Source organism: Mustela erminea, chromosome 2, assembly GCF_009829155.1.
Source record: "Mustela erminea isolate mMusErm1 chromosome 2, mMusErm1.Pri, whole genome shotgun sequence".
In the NCBI taxonomy this organism is placed as follows: Eukaryota; Metazoa; Chordata; class Mammalia; order Carnivora; family Mustelidae; genus Mustela; species Mustela erminea.
In genome coordinates this window covers 90600967-90621091 of record NC_045615.1, presented here as the reverse complement: position 1 = coordinate 90621091, position 20125 = coordinate 90600967, and the positions used below count along the sequence as shown (strand labels likewise).

Sequence of the window (20125 nt, the reverse complement as noted above, 5' to 3'; positions counted from 1 at the left end):
CAACTTATGAGTAAATGAATCAGACGTAAAAAATTGTGTGTGACTAAAAAAAGAAAAAGAAATGAAATTATTTTTGTTTCAGGTAAGACATACTGTTTTCTTTCCTGGCTCTCTTCCTTGATCTTCAGCTTTCAGTCTCTTGAGATCTACATTAATGATAAGAATTCAAGAACACATAGGTATGGGAATCAGTAATTATAAAATTAAAATAAGTTTCTAACAATGGTTTGTATGACAAAACTGTTAAAATTACAATAGCCTTTAAATGTATTTGCCAACTCCTTTGATATTCTTACTTCTGAGGAAATAGCAGATTATAAGCATAGTATCTGCAACATGGTAGAGCACAATTCTGAATACAAACAAACAAAAATAATATTGAGACTGATGTTCTTGGTATATTAAACATTTGGTGTCTGGAAGAAATCCCAAAAGATAATTTTGAGGAATATTTGTGTGATTATTCTATACTCTTATTACTTTACTTATAGATCAGTGGAAGATAACAGAAGTAGAACCTCACAAATAAGCCCAAGTGATTTCTGACAAAGGTCCTAAAGCACAGTTCATTAGAGAAAAACAGTAATTTTTTTCAGCAAATAATGCTGAAGCAGTTTGATGTTTATAGATAAAACAAGACAAATTAAGAGTTACATTTCCTCCTAAAGGCAATGGAGGGGGCTAAGCAATATTATTTGTGTTTTGATTTACAGTTTATTGTCAATTACATTGCTTTTAGTTGTAACTAACAGAAAATGCAAGTAAATCATCTGAAATAATCAAGACTTATTGGGTCATTCAACTGAAAGAGCTAGATCTAATTCAGAAAACAGACTTGATTTGATCTGGAATCTACTTTGTTTTTCTCCAAATTCTTATGTATCTGCCTCTGTTTGGATATTGGCTTCATGTTTAGTCTGGATCCCTTAAAGGTGAAGATGACTAGAGAAATCATCCATCCTCACTAGCATGGAAAGAAGTTTTAAGGCTTTGTGTTTACCAAACTATTTATTCAATGCTTGTTATCTATGGAATGATTGGGATAATTAGATTGGTACGGTTACCATAATAATCTAATTGGCTCAGAATCTGAGTGACTGGGGTTCCACATCATTCTTGAAAATGAATGTGAAGTTAATTCTGTCTAACCAACTGAGTGTTCTTTTTATAAGGAGGTTGTTGAGAAGTGATTGTTGTGTTGAGATATGCTGGATATTTTGTATCTGTTTCTCAGTCAGAGAGACAAAGTGAGCCATGAAATTGGGATAAATTATGGGTGAGATTTGGTTGCAGTGTTACAGCTAAAATCCTTGAGAACTTGCTTGAATAATGGGATATTGTTTCTGTAAAGAACTGGGAAGATAAAGATGAGAAAGAAAAAGAAAAAAGAAAATAATGTAATTGAAAATATTGTGTATCTCAGTTGTTGGTGCTGTCGGAATTTTGTGAAGGACAAGTTATTTTTAAGAACATGTTTATGAATATTTGATACTTTATATGAAACACTGACAGTACACTGAGACTTGTAGAACTGATGAAAAGTGATCCAGGCAGAAAGAGGAAAAAAAAAATGTTTGACTCAATGGGGCATCAAAAATAAGCACACATATTTCAATAAAATGTGATATTCCCTCCTGACTCCCACTACTCCCCCACTAAGATATTTAGGTATAAACAAGTTGCAACAAAATAATAGGGATACATATTTTGGAATACATACAGAATCAAAAATGGTTTTATAAGGGCCAGTGTAAAATGTTTAAATAATCAACTATATTAGAAAATGTTATGGAATTAGAGCAGGGCTTAAGAACTGAATTAAACACTACTTCCCTAACCTTGAAGTGCATGAACATAGAGTTGTGGGTCATAATCTAAAGTAGGGTTCAGGTAGCAAGTCCAGAAATGTGTTATTCATTTTCCCCATAAAGATAAAATGAGAAGGAATGTGTGGAATCAAAAGAGGGAGGAAAGTCAGAAGGTGCCAAAGAGCTCAGAGACACTAAAAGACTAAAGCGTAGTCTGACCTAAAGAAATTCCAGGAATTCTATTTATTTTTGACAGATTTCAAAGAAAAAAACATCGTGAGAAGAGTGACATCTAATATATATATATATATATATATATATATATATATATATGTTAATGGACTGAGCATGTTCAGTTGAACCTCCCTGAATTTTTGAGCGAGTATGCCCCAGGAACAGATTTGTTTCCTTCCATCTCTCAGTCAAAATCCTCAGCAGGCTTTTTCTCTTTTAGAAGTCGACAAAATGATTCTAAAACATATATGAAAATAATAGCTAAGAAAAGTTTGACAAATAATACAGTTGAAGGATTATGCTACCAGATTTCAAGCCTTCCTGTAAAGCTACAGTTTACGAATGGTGAAAGGACTGACAGATCAACTAATGGAACATAAGGGCACTCAAATAAACTCACTCATATATGGTCATTTTCTTAAAAACAAATGTGACAAGCTAACTTAATGGGAAAAGGATAGACTTCCCATCAAATGGAGATAAGTAAACTGGATATCTACAATATGTTAAAAAAAAGAATTTGAACAAATTTTACATGTTATGCAAAAATTAAGTTCAGATGGATCATATAGGTAAATGTAAATTATAAAGGTCCCACAAGAAACTAAAAAGCATAATCTTAGATATGATATAAAGAATACTTAAACCACACACAAAAATAGACTCAAAATGGATAAAGGACCTCAATGTGCGAAAGGAGTCCATCAAAATCCTTGAGGAGAACACAGGCAGCAACCTCTTCGACCTCAGCCGCAGCAATATCTTCCTAGGAACAACGCCAAAGGCAAGGGAAGCAAGGGCAAAAATGAACTATTGGGATTTCATCAAGATCAAAAGCTTTTGCACAGCAAAGGAAACAGTTAACGAAATCAAAAGACAACTGACAGAATGGGAGAAGATATTTGCAAACGACATATCAGATAAAGGACTAGTGTCCAGAATCTATAAAGAACTTAGCAAACTCAACACCCAAAGAACAAATAATCCAATCAAGAAATGGGCAGAGGACATGAACAGACATTTCTGCAAAGAAGACATCCAGATGGCCAACAGACACATGAAAAAGTGCTCCATATCACTCGGCATCAGGGAAATACAAATCAAAACCACAATGAGATATCACCTCACACCAGTCAGAATGGCTAAAATAAACAAGTCAGGAAATGACAGATGCTGGCGAGGATGCGGAGAAAGGGGAACCCTCCTACACTGTTGGTGGGAATGCAAGCTGGTGCAGCCACTCTGGAAAACAGCATGGAGGTTCCTCAAAATGTTGAAAATAGAACTGCCCTATGACCCTTAATTGCACTATTGGGTATTTACCCTAAGGATACAAACGTAGTGATCCAAAGGGGCACGTGCACCAGAATGTTTATAGCAGCAATGTCCACAATAGCCAAACTATGGAAAGAACCTAGATGTCCATCAACAGATGAATGGATCAAGAAGATGTGGTATATATACACAATGGAATACTATGCAGCCATCAAAAGAAATGAAATCTTGCCATTTGCGACAACATGGATGGAACTAGAGCGTATCATGCTTAGCGAAATAAGTCAAGCAGAGAAAGACAACTATCATATGATCTCCCTGATATGAGGAAGTGGTGATGCAACATGGGGGCTTAAGTGGGTAGGAGAAGAATAAATGAAACAAGATGGGGTTGGGAGGGAGACAAACCATAAGTGACTCTTAATCTCACAAAACAAACTGAGGGTTGCTGGGGGGAGGGGGTTTGGGAGAAGGGGGTGGGATTGTGGACATTGGGGAGGGTATGTGCTTTGGTGAGTGCTGTGAAGTGTGTAAACCTGGTGATTCACAGACCTGTACCCCTGGGGATAAAAACATATGTTTATAAAAAATAAAAAATTAAAAAAAAAAAAGAAGTACATGAAAGGACTAAAAAAAAAAAAAAAGAATACTAACAATAGGAACAGAAATAATGCATCAAATTTCATCAAAACTAAACATTTGCTTTTTAAAAGTCACTGTTAATAAAAATAAAATAAAAACCATGTACTAGGATATAGCATGATATTTACCATATAAATATCTAATTAAAACTTATATCCCTGGGACGCCTGGGTGGCTCAGTTGGTTAAGCAGCTGCCTTCGGCTCAGGTCATGATCCCAGCGTCCCAGCTCCGCAGGGAGCCTGCTTCTCCCTCTGACTCTGCCTTCCACTCTGTCTGCCTGTGCTCACTCTCACTCTCTCTCTCACAAATAAATAAATAAAATCTTAAAAAAAAAATAAAAACTTATATCCCTAATGATATATTTATATCCAGAATAATATATAGATAGATATAGATATCTTGAAAATGATTGACAAAATTATAATCCAATAGCACAGAGGATTACTTGGAAAAAGAAAGACTTCAAAAAAGGCAATGTATAAATGGCCAATGAAAAGACACGTGACCCAATTAGTCTAGAGGGAAATTAAAATTAAAACCATAATGAGATTATACTTCACACCCTAAGGATGTCTAAAATCAAAGGGATTAATAATACCAAGTGTCTTAGAGGATATAAGAGAATGAAATCATAAAAATTTGGAAAATAGTTAACATTTCCTTGCAAAGTTAAATATATACCAGCAACATAACCCAATAATTCCATTCCTAAGTATATACCTTAATGGAATGAAAAAAATGTACAGAAATTTCACAGAAACTTTAATCATAAAAAACAAAAGTTGGTGAAAGACTGTCCATCTTTAGGTGAGTTGATATACACTTATATAATAGAATATCACCTAGCAAAAGGAGCAAACTAAAGCTTTTCTAAAAGCATGAAGAAAGAGTATCATTTGGTTGAGTAAAAGAAACCCAACACACACTAAAATGTGCCCTACATATTTACAGTTAATATTAAGTTCTCAGGGTGTCCAGGTGGCTCGGACACTTGGTTAAGGGTCTGCCTTCAGCTCAGGTCATGATCCCAGGGTCCTGGGATGGAGTAGGGCATCAGGGTCCCTGCTCAACGGGGATCCTACTTCTCCCTCTCCCTCTGCTTATACCTCACACTCTCTCTTCTCTCTGTCAAATAAGTAAATAAAATCTTTAAAAAATACATTAAGTTCTCAGTCAGCAGAATTAAGATTTGAAGAAAAGTATCAAGTCAGTGGTTGCCTGGGGTTGAGGGACAGAGAGAGAAAATTCAATGGGGTACAGGAAACTTTTGCGGATGATGGAATATGTATCTTGTTGAGGTGGTATTTAAACTAGGCTTATATCTGTCAGTACATATTGATCTGTAAACTTAAATCTGTGTATTTTATTTTATGAAAATCAGCTCAATAAATGGATTATAAAAAACAGACAATCTTAAAAAACAGACTTTGTGAAGTACAGAGCTATAATTCTTTGTCACATAGTAGCCCAAAGTGATCTTACAAATCCTAAAGAAATTGGGAAGCTTGAAAACAATTAATGTTAGCAGGGAACCAAACACTTTTACACACTTCATAGTTTATAAAAATTTTAAAAATTATTTTCACATATTGTAATTAATGGAAAAGTTTTGGAAGCTTGAGGCTTTTAGGATGCCACTATTGGCAGATAGCAGAGGCAGAAGAAAAAAGGGAGATACACAGATTAATAGGCTTTATCTTTTCTTTGCTTTATAAATCACTTTGGATTTGAAAACATACAAATAATATTAATAAGAATAGCTAGGCATTTGGAGTAATAAGGGGAAGCCAGACAAGTTTTTACTTCAAAACATGTCATGCTTGACTAATAAGTGAACTCTCCAGCAATAAGATCAAGTTTAGCTTGAAATTATGGCCCTGTGAAAATTATGAATTTTGTAAAACATCTCCCCTCAGATGTATCGCCTTCTCCTTCTTTTGTTCTTTCTCCCTCTCTTTCTTCCTCTTTTTATTAGTAATGCAATTTTTTGTCAGTAAATTGGATTATACCCTGTGTTCTCATTTTAATGCAATTTATATACAACATGCTGCTGCTATTTTTTTTTAAAGATTTTATTTATTTATTTGACAGAGAGAGATCACAAGTAGGCAGAGAGGCAGGCAGAGAGAGAGGGGTAAGCAGGCTCCCTGCTGAGCAGAGAGCCCGATGCGGGACTCGATCCCAGGACCCCGAGATCATGACCTGAGCCGAAGGCAGCTGCTTAATCCACTGAGCCACCCAGGCGCCCCGCTGCTGCTATTTTTAAATGAAAAAATGACCCATTGTTATAAATTAAAACTTGTCATGTTTCTTTTTGTCCCTGGAAATTAATTTCTATTACTAAGAATTTTGTCTTACTTTTCCCCCTGACAAGGCAAGGCTTACAGGTAGAAGTACCTGTAAGAAAATACCTCGTGCTAAGTTTCTGCCTCTAGGCAGAGATCCTGGCAGTGTTGCTCTACGCACAGTTAATTGACCATATCATAAAGATATGTATTGGTAGACAATAAGAATTGATGGATACATGAATGTTTGCAACATTTGGGTAGAGTTTTAGTCAGGAGTGTTTTGACTCTTTTCATCTGGGTACAGCGTATAAATCTGTACATAGATCAGTTTTGAATACATACTTTTGCTTTTGTGATGCTAGGTAGATCTACTTTCCAGCAGGAAAGGTAATCAAAAGTACACATTCGGGATGCCTGGGTGGCTCAGTGGGTTAAAGCCTCTGCCTTTGGCTCAGGTCATGAACTCAGGGTCCTGGGATCGAGCCCCACATTGAGCCTTGCATCGGGCTCTCTGCTTAGCCGGGAGCCTGCTTCCTCCACTCTCTCTCTGCCTACCTCTCTGCCTACTTGTGATCTCTGTCAAATAAATTAATAAAATCTTAAAAAAAAAAAAAGTACACATTCTACTTCCCTTAAGGGCTGCCAATAAAATTTGCATTTAAGTTGTATATGTGGCCTTGAACAATAGGTTCTAAAAGACACAAGATTTTGGTTGAAATTGAAAATAGCTTTGATGTTATTTTGGTGTCCTTTGTGTGTGGGTATGCATGTGCATGTGTGATTTTAGATTGTCACATTCTACCTGTAAATACTGTTGTGAAACACACAGACTATTATGTAACTACTACACAGTGTGTTTGCCAAAAACAAGTAAATAAACATGCAATGCTTTAAAGTAATGGCATAAACAAACATTATAGTCTCTTAATCTATGCTATGAGGGCCATTTATTTTTAAGGTTGCCACTTTGAATTTCACTGAATCCGAACAAAACAACACCACTGAAGTGATAGTCTTCCTTTATAATTGTCAGTATCTGCTCAAAAGCTCTCTTCCATCATACTTAAACAAAACTGTCATTTTGCAAAATTGGGTTATTAATTTCCCCAAGGAATGAGTCTCAACCTTTGTGGTACTTTTACAATATAATTATTAAGAGAAAGTTCCTGAATACTTAACGAAAGGTATTTACATCATATAAATACCTTCACTCTTCTGGTCTGTATGCAGTGGCTGCATTACCATCTGCCAAAGGTTTCAGTTGACTGATGCTGAAGCAATAAATTAATACAGTAAAAGATGGTACCAACAGTTTTAAACCAATTAAAATGTTTGAAGCAGGCTCAATGCATGTTAAAATATTATGCCTATTCCTGCCAATAGTCATGCAGGAAAGAAATATAATGAGTCAACCATAGCTGAAGAACAGAGAACAATAGAGTCAGGGTGTTCATTGCAGGCTCTTGTAGCAAAGGATCATATAATTAAAAAGTAAATCCTGGCAGGTGCCCACCCTCGTCACCACATCACCCATAAATCTCAGGCGAAGGTGCAACTTCTTTGACAAAGTTTGGTATTTCATATCTGTTTGAGAAATCTCTACTGATTGGGATCTATTAGTAGAAAATTAACATTTAATTTCCAGAATTGCCAGATATCATTATAAAGAGAAGATAGACACTGGCCACAAAATGACTTTGAAAAATATTTTTCTGTCTAGTTTGTTGTTGTTTTGTTTTAAAGCTAGTTTTTATTTTTTAATGCAAATGTCTAAAAAGTAAGCAAGTGAAGATTTTATAAAATTCTCTCAATGCATAGGTGAGTTCCATCAGGTCATTTAAGATTGGAAAAGCAAGGGGTTTATCAGGTTTCATATACACGATAGTAAATGTTATCTCTCAGCACAATTTTAAGTATTTGCAAATATGAACAGCCAGGTAAATTCACATTTCTAAGGCTGGTAATGTGCACCTTAAATTCTGATTATTAAATAAAATGGATGGGTCTTAGTGGTGGAAGTTTAGTTCTGTAGTATTTCTGAGAGGTGTGCTCTGTTTGATGGCTACTTAACCTTAGTTTCATTATTTGCAGTTAAATTTAATTATAGCTGGCACTTGAAAATTTGGGTTTGAACTCTGCAGGTCCACTTATATGCAGATTTTTTTTTTTTTAACATTCCCAGTCAAAAGTAAGCTATTAGTGGTTAAGCTTTGGGGGAGTCAAAATTTATTCTTGACTGCTATGGGGTTGGCACCTCTAATCCCTGTGTTGTTTAAGGGTCGACTGTATTCCTTCCTCAAGCCCAAATTGTTGATCCAGTCTTTTGATTGTGTGGGCAATTTTAGGGACACTAACATAAAAACAAAACAAAACACACTAGGAATTCCTAAATACCGTTTTATCTATATCTATCATTTATTTCCTATCTCTACTTATTTTTTTGAGTATAGTTGACATACGATCTTATATTAGTTTCAGGTATCCAACTTAGTGATTTGACAAGTTTATACCTTATGCTATGTTCACCACAAGTTTAATTACTATCTGTCCCACTATATAGCTATTGCAATATCAATGACTGCATCCTTTATGGTGTGCCTTTCATTTCCATGACTTATTGATTCCATAACTGGAAACCTGTATCTCTCTCTTCTCTTCACTCATTTTGCCCATTGCCCCACCTCATCCCATCTGGCAACCATCAGTTTGTTCTCTGTATTTATAGGTCTGATTCTGCTTTTTGTTTTTTTATTCATTTGTTCTATCTTATTAAACGAGTTTTATGAGTACTATGGTGATGACACAGACTGTTTCAAATGTCAAGCGTCTCTGAGAAATATGCCTAGACAAGCTTGGCTTACACGTGGCCCCCCTGAGTCCTGGAGTACAGTGAATGGCCTGATCACAGTCATGTGTGCACAGCTGAAACCAAGGGGTCAGGCAGATTAAACTCCATTGAAATATAGAAACAATCTTACTCCCAAAGTGGGAAAATACTGTTCTAGGAAAACAAAACAGTTAATGTCCACTACAATGCTGATTTGATGCTCCCTTTTCTGCTCACATTTTTTTTTTTTTTTTAGTTTCCTAAACATATCTTGCCATGTAATTGTTTATTTGGCCAAACACACAGTAATTACATGCATGGGTGAGTAATTACATCACACAGGATGATGTCACACTTCCATGATTGCTCCTGTGATAACCTCTAGTGCCACTGCCTGCAGACAATGCTTCACTGTCATCAGTTACAATCAAAATAATTGGCAAACCTAATAGCAAATATTTCTGAGTGCTATGTGCCACACACTTTTCTAAGCATCTTGCTAACATTGAGAAAGAACCATTATATTAATTAAGGTATCTGGAAGAAGAAAAATTTGGGTTTGAATTGTTCCTCCTGATGGGAGCTTACCATTCTAAGTTTTTATTTTTATATGGAAATTATTGTAGCTCTTATTCCATTGCCTCATGATGATATTTATTTATTTGTCTTGTGATATTTAAATGAAAACCAGAAATAATTAATTTATTTATTTATTAGGTATTTATGTGTATATTTATTTTAGAGACAGAAAGAGAGTGTAGCAGGGCAGGGAGAGAAATAAGAAGAGGGAGAAAGAGATTTAAGCAGGCTCAATGCCCAGCATGGAGCCCAATGCAGGGCTCAATCTCAAGGCCCAGAGATCATAACTTGAGGCAAAATCAAGAGTCAGTAGCTTAACCGACTGAGGCCCCCAGGTGACCCAGAAATCTACACATTTAGCATAATATCTGGTATATGCCTAAGTTCCAGCAAATGTTATTTGTTAATATCATATGCAAAGCCAAGATTTTGCATAATTATGTTATTTGTATTAATTATGTTAGTTATGTTACATGACTAAAATTTTATCTGACTTCAGAATCCTTATTTTAAACATCGCATTTTTCTTCCAGGAACTCATTATTAATGAAATAGATTTTCTATTATATTTTAACTATAATACATAAAGTCAGAATTTTTATGCGAAAGATACAGTTGGATGTATAGGAAGCTTAGATGCTACTTTACATATGAGGATATTGGAGCAAGAAAATATTCAGTTCCATGTCAAATATCACAGAACTGGCTAATGGATGAATTGAAACCAGAAATTAAGGCTTTTAACTCCCAGTTTAGTACTTGAAAACGATGTTACATTGAAACAATTAAGAGAAAATATGTAACATATATGTGGTTTCTGAACTATCATAATAAATTAAAAATCAATACCAGTGATTCATGACCAAATTTTAAAAAGAGTATGTTCAATAATACTGAAGTTACCCCCTTCATCTTCACTATCTTGAATTTTACTAACACCTTTTTTTTTAATGCTACCATATCTGTATTTGTCTACTTGTTTAATTTTGCTTGTTTTTGAACCTTATACAAATTGCATCAAGCTACTGAATATCATTAATCTATTATAATGACAGAAGACCTGATATGTTACCCCTGTCATGTAGAATATAGAGCATATTGAGGGGGGGGAAATAGTTTATTGAAGGACTTCACTGTAATGTAGTTTCTTAGCTGTATTTGTCACTTTCTGAGTATCCGTAAATCATCTGAAGCCGTCAAGAAGAGAAGACTCACATGGGATATTTATCTATACTGGGAGGACAAATGTAATTCTTTAAATAAGACAACCCACTTTATGGAAGGAATCTGTTAGTTTTCAGAAATAATCATGAATACCAACCAAATGGAAACAGATTACTCGGGTGAAAAATGAGGCACTATTAAAATATAAAATATTAGATAGTGTGAATGCTTTTTCTGCTCACTCAAGAAACAAACACAGCGTGTTAAAGCCAGCGAAATCTCTCCAGTAACACACCTAAATAAAAGTAGAATCACATTTGAAATCATGTGACCCCTCGTGATTTGCCCATTTCTCCCTTATTCTTTTGAATTCTCTCCAGACCCCCTATCAAATCCTCTATCAATTTGCATAATATATTTCATTTGTCATCACTGATTAATAATGTGATGAAATAAAATAAGTAACATATTTTGTTCTCTCTCAATTCCAATATATTTAATCACATATACTGAAATAAAAACTGCCAAAGATATGCAAGGACAACATGAGTAATAAAAATATTGTGTTCCTTCTCCTTAAACACCTTTGGTTTCACATAGAGAAAGTCCTAACTAGGATCAACTGGATAACTTCATACATTCACAGTGCTACTCTCCCAACTCTGCCTGAGGGATTTTACTCCCCTTCAACCGTTTTACCAGTTCTCCAAAACTGCAGTCCAAGAATTACCTTCTCTAGAAAGCCAGCTTCATCGTCGAGTCAGAGAAAGAATCTTTTCCTCTAAGAATCCATAGCGCCCATTCATATGTCTGTTATGAGCCATCATTACTTTGAACTGTGATCATGATGTTTTTGACTACAATAGCTTTGAAGATGGGAATTATGTCTTATTTATCCACTCTCAACATGAAACAAACTATTATGTAGATGGAATACTTTTGAGGACTGGAGATGAACTAGTGGAAAGAGTTTCTTAGGTGTAATCAACAGAACAGTTTCTTTTTTTTTTTTTTTTTTTTAAGATTTTATTTATTTATCAGACAGAGAGTGGGGGATGGGGGAGAGAGCGAGCACAGGCAGACAGAATGGCAGGCAGAGGCAGAGGGAGAAGCAGGCTCCTTGCTGAGCAAGGAGTCCGACGTGGGACTCGATCCCAGGACTCTGGGATCATGACCTGAGCCGAAGGCAGCTGCTTAACCAACTGAGCCACCCTGGCGTCCCAACAGAACAGTTTCTATACAACAGTGGTCATATATTCTCTTCTCCTTGTCTTTCCGAATTTTACTAATAATCCTAATGCTTCTTAGCAGTTTGGGTTAGATTACATTTATTTATTTATTTATTTATTTATTTAAAATCAGGGCTTCTTTTGTGAATTAGCTTAAATATCAGTATACTCAAATAGGACGCATACTATGGTAATACCTAAGCCTTTCTTTGAATTTAGCAATAATAATGCTTCTAAAATATAAGCTATATTTTGCATTATCCTGTACGATCTTCATAGCTTATAGCCAATATGGCAAAAGTTCAGCAGATTTTGAATGGAAACAAAGTGGATCACCCTGGAAAGGACAATGATCAAATAATAGCATAGGTTTAATATTGTTAAAATTGTGACTGTTAAATCAGAAGAAGAAACTGTTGATTTAACCTCCTTATATGAAACATAGCACTGTGTTTACCTACATTTCAAATAAAAGTGTCTTTTTATGATCACATGCCTAACATTAAATTTGGGAAGCAGCTATGTGCATGAGTGACTTTTGAAAAGGATAAAAAGGGTTCTGCAGATCAGGAAATACCAGTTTAATCACAACCTTACTTATTTTAAAGTTTGCGAAACATATTTCAATTTAAAATAAATACATTCCATTGAATGCTAAATGATTGGCATTATGCAAATTAGAGATAGACCATTATAATAGTGCTTCACACAGGTGTACTGTATTTCAAAACTACCATCACAATAATCGATTCAGTTTTCATTTGACGAGCATAGAAACTGTATTGTAAGCTTGCCATGCTTTGAGATTTATCACTAAAAAGCTGTCTTTAAAGCATTTCTGAGTTGCAAATTAATTATAATGAAGCACCATTATGAAGTTATTATTGTCAATGCATTTTACATACTTTGCAGAGTGCTTTTACAAAAATAGTCATGTTTTTAAGGACCATCATCAGACACATATTCTGATTGCCAAAGAATGAATAAAATAAATAAAAGAGTCAATTACATTTGGAATAGAATTAGAATTAGGTACAGATGAAATTGACTAAAATAGTTTATAGCACATTTGGAAATTTTGATAGTGTAATAGTATTCTTGATAATGATAACTAATATTTATTGAAAGGTTACTGAATATTCTAGGCACTATGATAAGGCAAAATGGATCTGAATTATTTTAAGACTTTATTTAACACACAGAGAGAGAGAGAGAGAGAGAGAGTGAGAGAGGGAACACAAGCAAGGGGATTGGGAGAGGGAGAATTAAGCTTCCTGTGGAGCAGGGAGCCTGAAGTGGGACTCGATCCCAAGACCCTGGGATTATGACCTGAGCCGAAGGGCACACGTTTAATGACTGAGCCACCCAGGCATCCCAGATTTGATTTTTTTTTAGTGATTTTCATGTTACTTGAAAGTTATTTGTGTCTTTTTCCATTAATAATCAGTATCAATGCTGTTCATTTAGAGATGATGGAGATGAAAGGTAAATGTAGATAGATAGGTAGATAGATAGTCTTATTTTGCCTTGTAAAAATATTGAAATTTCTTGGGCTGAGAAATAAACACTTACATTCTTCTAATGTACTGATCATCAATGTATACCAGTATGCTAGACATACACTATGAAAATGAATTGTTCCCTGATCATTCATTTTGCACTATCGTATAAGTCCATATAGATATAAGTGGAGTATCATTTTGCTAATATTTGGATTGTAGATATGTTTCATCACTTGCTTTTTTTTTCTTGTTTGAAGTGAATATGTTAAAAAAAATTAAAAAAAAATAAAATTACATTTAAAAATTTAAAAAAATGTGTTAGAATATAGTTTTCATTTTGACTGTAGTAGTAAGCAAATACTTTAGGACATTACTAAATCTTCTTTTGTTATCGCATCACTTACATATTATTGCCTAGCCAACCATTACAAACTTAATGGCCAAAACACAACCTTTTTTTTTAAATCACAATTCTGTGGTTTGGGAATTTGCAGAAGTCAGACTTCTAGGATCTTTCCATAGTTTGGCTGTTGTGGACATTGCTGCTATAAATATTCAGGTGCATGTGCTCCTTTGGATCACTACATTTGTATCTTCAGGGTAAATACCTAGTAGTGTGATTGCTGGGTTATAGGGTAGCTCTATTTTCAACTTTTTGAGGAACCTCCATACTGTTTCCAGAGTGGCTACATCAGCTTGCATACCAAGAGTGTAGGAAGGTTCCCCTTTCTTCGAATCCTCCGCAACACCTGTCATTTCCTGACTTGTTAATTTTAGCCATTCTGACTGGTGTGAGGTGGTATCTCATTGTAGTTTTGATTTGTATTTCCCAATGCCAAGGGATGTTGAGCATTTTTTCATGTGTCTGTTGGCCATTTGGATGTCTTCTTTGCAGAAATGTCTGTTCATGTCCTCTGCCCATTTCTTGATTGGATTATTTGTTCTTTGGGTGTTGAGTTTGATAAGTTTTTTATAGATTTTGGATATTAGCCCTTTATCTGATATGTCATTTGCAAATATCCTCTCCCATACTCTTGATTGTCTTTTGGTTTTGTTGACTGTTTTCTTTGCTGTGCAAAAGCTTTTGATCTTGATGAAGTCCCAGTAGTTGATTTTTGCCCTTACTTCCCTTGCCTTTGACAATGTTTCTAGGAAGACGTTTCTGTGGCTGAGGTTGAAGAGGTTGCCACCTGTGTTCTCCTCAAGGATTTTGATGGATTCTTGTCTCACATTGAGGTTTTCCATCCATTTTGAGTCTATTTTTGTGTGTGGTGTAAGGAAATGATCTAGTTTCATTCTTCTGTATGTTGACTGTTTAATTTTCCCAACATCATTTGTTGAAAAGACTATCTTTTTCAATTAGACAGTCTTTCCTGCTTTGTTGAAGATTAGTTGACCATAGATTTGAGGGTCCATTTCTGGGCTCTCTATTTTGTTCCATTGATCTATGTGTCTGTTTTTGTGCCAGTTCCATACTATCTTGATGATGACAGCTTTGTAATAGAGCTTAACGTCTGGAATTGTGATGCCACCAACTTTGGTTTTCTTTTTCAATATTATTCTGGCTATTTGGTGTGTTTTCTGGTTACATATAAATTTTAGGATTATTTTTTCCATTTCTTTGAAAAAAAGTTGATGGTATTTTGAGAAGGATTGCATTAAATGTGTACATTGCTTTAGTTAGGGATTTATTCCTGGACTACAAGATTGGTTCAACATCTGCAAATCAATGTGATACAATGCATTAATAAAAGAAAGAATAAGAACCATGTGATACTCTCAATAGATGCTGAAAAAGCATTTGACAAAGCACAGCATCCTTTCTTGATCAAAACTCTTCACAGTGTAGGGATAGAAGGTATAAACCTCAATATCATAAAAGCCATCTATGAAAATCCCACAGAGAATATCATTCTCAATAGGGAAAAATTGAGAGCTTTTCCCCTAAGGTCAGGAACACAACAGGGCTGTCTACTATGTTATTCAACATAGTACTAGAAGTCCTAGCCTGGGCAATCAGACAACAAAAAGAAATAAAAGGCAACCAAATCTGCAAAGAAGAGGTCAAACTCTAACTCTTTGTGGTTGAGTTCTGTTTTTAATAGAGTGTTTTCAGTTGCCTGGATCTTATCCCGGGAAAGATCAACAGTAGACCTGAACCTTAGACTATAAGATTGGGCTGGAGCTAAATATCTGTAAGTGGACAGCATAGGAGTGGTAGTGGTAGCCATGAGTATAAATAACAAAATCTGAATCTCAAAAACTGTTAGTTAGAATAGCAATTAAGAAGGGAAAAAGGGAGAGAAATCCACAGAGAAACTGAGGAGGAAAGCAGAAGAGTAGTATCCCTGAAACCAAGAAAGGAAAGTGTAGAAAAGGAGCTCATTAACATTAGTGGGTCAAGTTAAAATCAGCACTTAAAGTAATCTGGGAATTGGGCAATTGGAAGGACACTGTTAATTTTGGCAGTACTGGTTTCAGTGAAATGGCAAGGTGAAAGCCTCAGTGGATGGACTGAGAGACACATGACAATTTAAGAAGTGCCAATGACATGTGAAATTCTCAGTACAAGGGGATGGGGGTAGAAAATGATCGTTCAAGTGAATTCTGGAGCTGATAGTTTATTTATGTTAAAGTGAGGAATTAGAGGCAAAGCAAGGGAATAGAGACAGTAACTGGGAGAGGTTGTGGATGGTTAAATCTGGTTTTTAGATGGATGTCAACCTAAATCTAGGTTATGCATTGAAAATTGAGAAAACTTACATCATTCTTTTAAATTAACTAGGGTAGATATGTTGTAGACAAGTTTATAAGGGCAGGAGAATAACTGAGGTATCTCATCTTAAATAAACTTTCCCTTTGTAGTGGGTTAGTGTCCCCCAAAAAGATATGATCAAGTCTTAACCCTTTGTCTCTGTAAGATTATTTAGAAATAGAATATTTTCATATATAATTAAGGAAGGATCCCTAAATGCAACCGTCCTGGGTTAGGATGTCCAAAAAAGGTTATCCTTACAAGAGCCAGAAAAGAAGGCACAGAAGGGAAAGCCATGTGAAGATGAAGACAGTGATTGCTGCCATACAGCTACAAGTCAAAGAATCCCAAGGGTTGTCGACAGCCAGCAGGAGCTAAGAGAAAAGTATAACACAGGTTCAGCCTCAGAGTCTCCAGAAAGAACCAGACCTGCCAACAATTTGGGTTTGAAATTCTGGCTTCCAGAACTACGTGAGAATACATTTCTTTTATTTTATGTCATGCAATGTGTGTGTGTGTGTGTGTGTGTGTGTGTGTGTGTGTGTGTGTGTTACAGCAACCCTAGGAAAGTAATACAATTCTATTTAATTTTTGTGAAAGCATATGTGTTCAGTCACAGTTACTTGCCTGGCACCTTGGCATTAAACCAGAGAAGGAAGCTTTTTGCTGTATGAAATATGGGGTAAAGAAACTAAAGACTGAGCAGTTTATACTTAGTTATTATTTATGGTTCAATTTTATTCTTACTGAGAATATATTTTTAATATATTTCTTTCATTTTTGAATTTATATATCAATCTAACCCGGACTGTAATTTTTCGAGAGAAAAAACTCATTTAACTTATTCCTATCTTTAGTGTTGCTATGAGGATAGACCTATTATCCATTAATTCTCAGTTATTTTTATATATTGGTACAATTTGCAAGAAAATATTTTTTAACAAAAACATTTTTCTTTCTTTATTTTTTTAATTAATGTATAATGTATTATTTGCCCCAGGGGTACAGAGCTGTGAATCATCAGACTTACACATTTCACAGCCACTCACCATAGCACATACCCTTCCCAATGTCCATAACCCAGCCACCCTATCCCTACCCCCTACCCCCCAGCAACCCTCTATTTGTTTCATGAGATTAAGAGTCTCTTATGGTTCACTTCCCTCCTGATCCTATCTTGTTTCATTTTTTCCCTTCCCTACCCCCACAACCCCAGCCCTGACTCTCAAATTTCTCATATCAGAGAGATCATATGATAATTGTCTTTTTCTGATTGGCTTATTAAGGAAAAAAAAAAACAACCTTTTTTTTTTTTAATTGAAGAAGTACAAGTTTCTTTTTTATTTGAAGGTAAATACAGACAAAAGTGAATATTTTCTATAATTTCCTTCATTGTTTCTTCATGAAAAAATTCATTACTAAAGAAAAAATGAGATAGAAATAATGTATATAACAAAACAAACTTTTTTTCAGATAAGTGAGCAAACACTCAATATTTATCCAAATAATTTGACTTGTAGTTACCTGAATTTTAGCAATACAGTCTGTAGAAATTAAACATTATTTCAAGATTATTTCTGCTAATTTTTATTTTAGGGACATTTTAATTAAAATAACATTGACTATTTGGAAACTTCCACTGTAAATAACTAATCAAAATCTGCTGCCCTATGTGCTATGGACGGAATATTTGTGTACTTGCAAAATTCATATATTGAAACCTAACCCCCAGATGATGGTATGAGGAAGTGGGGTCTTTGCAGGTGATTAAATCATTAAGATAGAGTCCTAATAAATGGGATTAGTGTCCTCATATGAGAAGCCAAGAGAGATTCCTTACCCCTTTCATCATGTGAGGTTATAGGGCAAAGGAGGCCATCTATGAACTAGGAAGCAGGCTGTCTTAGATACCAAATATGTTGTCTCCTTGATTTTGGACTTCCCAGATTCCAGAACTCTGAGGAATACATTTCCATTGTTTATAAGCCACCTTGTCCATGGCACCCTCTTATATCAGCCCAAGGAGACTCAGAATTCTAGTTTAAAAATACAGCATATAGTTTCACTTATTTGTGGAGCATAACAAAAAGCATGGAGGACAAGGGGAGTTAGAGAGGAGAAGGGAGTTGGGGGAAATTGAAAGGGGAGGTGAATCATGAGAGACTATGGACTCTGAAAAACAATCTGAGGGGTTTGAAGCGGCGGGGGGGTGGGAGGTTGGGGTACCAGGTGGTGGGTATTATAGAGGGCACGGATTGCATGGAGCACTGGGTGTGGTGAAAAAATAATGAATACTGTTATGCTGAAAATAAAAATTTAATTTAAAAAAAATACAGCTTGTTTTCAAGTTTCTAGCAATTCTTTATAAAGCTTGTAATCACTGGGCCACATGAGATTATGTGCTGCAACAGAGACTGACAGCTTTCCACAATTACTCATTCCACTTCTTTGTAGTTGGGCACAGAGCTATGATGTTGAAGACTTTATTCTTAAGTCTCTTTGTAGTTTGATGTGGCCATGCTACTAATTATAACAAAGGAAATGAAAATGACAGTGATGTATATAGTCTCAGAATGTACATCTCTAAGGTATTGTTTGCCTTCTACCTCCTTTCTTTCCCTTTTCTGACAGGTGTATAAACAGGACAGTGAGGGCAGTTCACCTGTGGTTTGGAAGCATCTACCTTAACTAAACGTCACCACAATGTGTTGTGTAAGAGACCAATACATATAATTCTCTGGTATTTGTGCTGCATCTTTGTAGGTTATGTTCTTTACAACAAGACAATAGCTCACTAAATAACAAGCTATATAAACATTTGTTGAATTATGTACCTGGATATTATGTGAAACAAATGACATTGACCTCTTGAGAATTCAGAAGTGTATGCCAACATTGGAAATTATTTTTAGTCAAATTTATTGCTTTGTGGGTTTGTTTGCTTTGTTTTTCCCCAGGAGAAAAGAAAATAGAAAATTCAGACTGGAAATCACATACCTGCTGAAAAGTTAATGTAGATCACTGCTTCAGACAATTTCTTAAACAAAAAGACATGGTTTCAAATTAAAGGGTGGAAACCTTTAAAAAAATAGGAATCAGGGAAAGGCAAGAGGTGGTAATTAATTAAATAGGAAGTGGTAGTAAAGTGCCACTGTGAAAAAAGGTCAATGTTATTCTCAAATGTACATACAGAATAACTTCTTGTAAAGCAGACAAGTTAATATTTGAGAAAACAGTCTTGTTTCTAGGACATCTAAATCTCACTGTGATGCATTATCCTTTTGCTTAAGGAGATAAAATAAATTTCAGAAGAGGAAAATAATTCTGTGCTTAAGAAAACATATTTTCTATATTTACAGTGGATCTATAGTAGTTATCATCCTCAAATTAATTAAGTATATTTCCCCTTCCTTAAAATAATCCTTGTTTTATTGTCTGTATAAATACCGAGTCAGTTACACCCTGATTTTTAAGGAAAAAATATCACCTAATTTACATGTGACATCCAAATGATATATTTGATGTTCACTATGTAACTGAATTGCTGTGATCAAATATTTGAATTAAGAATAAAAACAATTTTAATATACTATACAAAGGAAAGATAATAGCATTACATGGAAATTATTTTAAATGTTTATTTTGAAATCAAGCATGAGTATTTTTAGAGTGATTTTAATTAAAGCCTAATTTAGGACTTAGAATTCAGAGGATTCTTTATAATGTGACATGATATATTAGTTGGGGAGGGAGATAATTGGCTAATAATCTAAAAATCAGCCATCTACCTGGCTATTCCTCCTTCCTCCTCCCCCCCAAC

At 35.0% G+C, this 20125-nt stretch overlaps 1 long non-coding RNA gene across 2 annotated transcripts in view; it reads left to right on the top strand.

Moving 5' to 3' along the window:
- Window positions 1-19016, top strand: part of LOC116584721 — a 46507-nt gene extending 27491 nt beyond the window's left edge. For both annotated transcript variants that reach the window (XR_004283301.1, XR_004283302.1), the window contains exon 4: window positions 18937-19016. This is a non-coding gene — a long non-coding RNA (uncharacterized LOC116584721). The remainder of the gene's footprint in view (window positions 1-18936) is intronic.
- Window positions 19017-20125: the final 1109 nt, after the last annotated feature.